This window comes from Octopus bimaculoides, chromosome 24, assembly GCF_001194135.2.
Source record: "Octopus bimaculoides isolate UCB-OBI-ISO-001 chromosome 24, ASM119413v2, whole genome shotgun sequence".
Taxonomy (NCBI): Eukaryota; Metazoa; Mollusca; class Cephalopoda; order Octopoda; family Octopodidae; genus Octopus; species Octopus bimaculoides.
The window spans coordinates 35,991,979-35,992,506 of record NC_069004.1 but is presented as its reverse complement, the minus strand read 5'-3'; the positions used below and the strand labels follow the sequence as shown (position 1 = coordinate 35,992,506).

The window sequence follows — 528 nt, the reverse complement described above, 5'->3', positions numbered from 1 at the left end:
ATATATATATATATATATATATATATACACACATACATACATACATACGCACGCACATGCACACACACACACACACACGGTACATCCGATCGAAGTGACTTGCCTCACCAGATGTCCCGGTCTTCCATAGCAACCTTCATATCCAGTGTCTTCCACAAGTTGATTCTCTACCGACACTCCTATGTCCATGTGTGGGTTTCCAGCACAAGTTGGTGGTAAGAAAACTTCCATACAATCTCTGCTTTGTGGGATTATTGCTGCCAAGAAACATCGAGAACTGCGCCAAGTATTCTCCTGTATGTACTATCAAGCGTTCTTTCCGAGTCTTTTCATCAGTGTCCGTGAAATAGAGAGAAGTGTTGATTAAATGACTGTTTTGAAGAAACCCGTCTTCATGTTGTCAGCTTTTGAAATCCTTACCTGGACACCTTTGCAGTTGAAGAAATATTACTTCTGAGCTACACAGACACATACACAGACGCACACACACACACACACACACATATATATATGTATATATATATATAT

General features: G+C 40.0%; 1 long non-coding RNA gene across 1 annotated transcript in view; it reads right to left on the bottom strand.

Moving 5' to 3' along the window:
- The window catches only part of LOC128250708 (uncharacterized), a 16,581-nt gene extending 16,161 nt beyond the window's left edge, over positions 1-420 (bottom strand). Inside the window, exon 1 of the long non-coding RNA XR_008266713.1 lies at positions 109-420. This is a non-coding gene — a long non-coding RNA (uncharacterized LOC128250708). The remainder of the gene's footprint in view (positions 1-108) is intronic.
- Between the last annotated feature and the right edge of the window lie 108 nt (positions 421-528).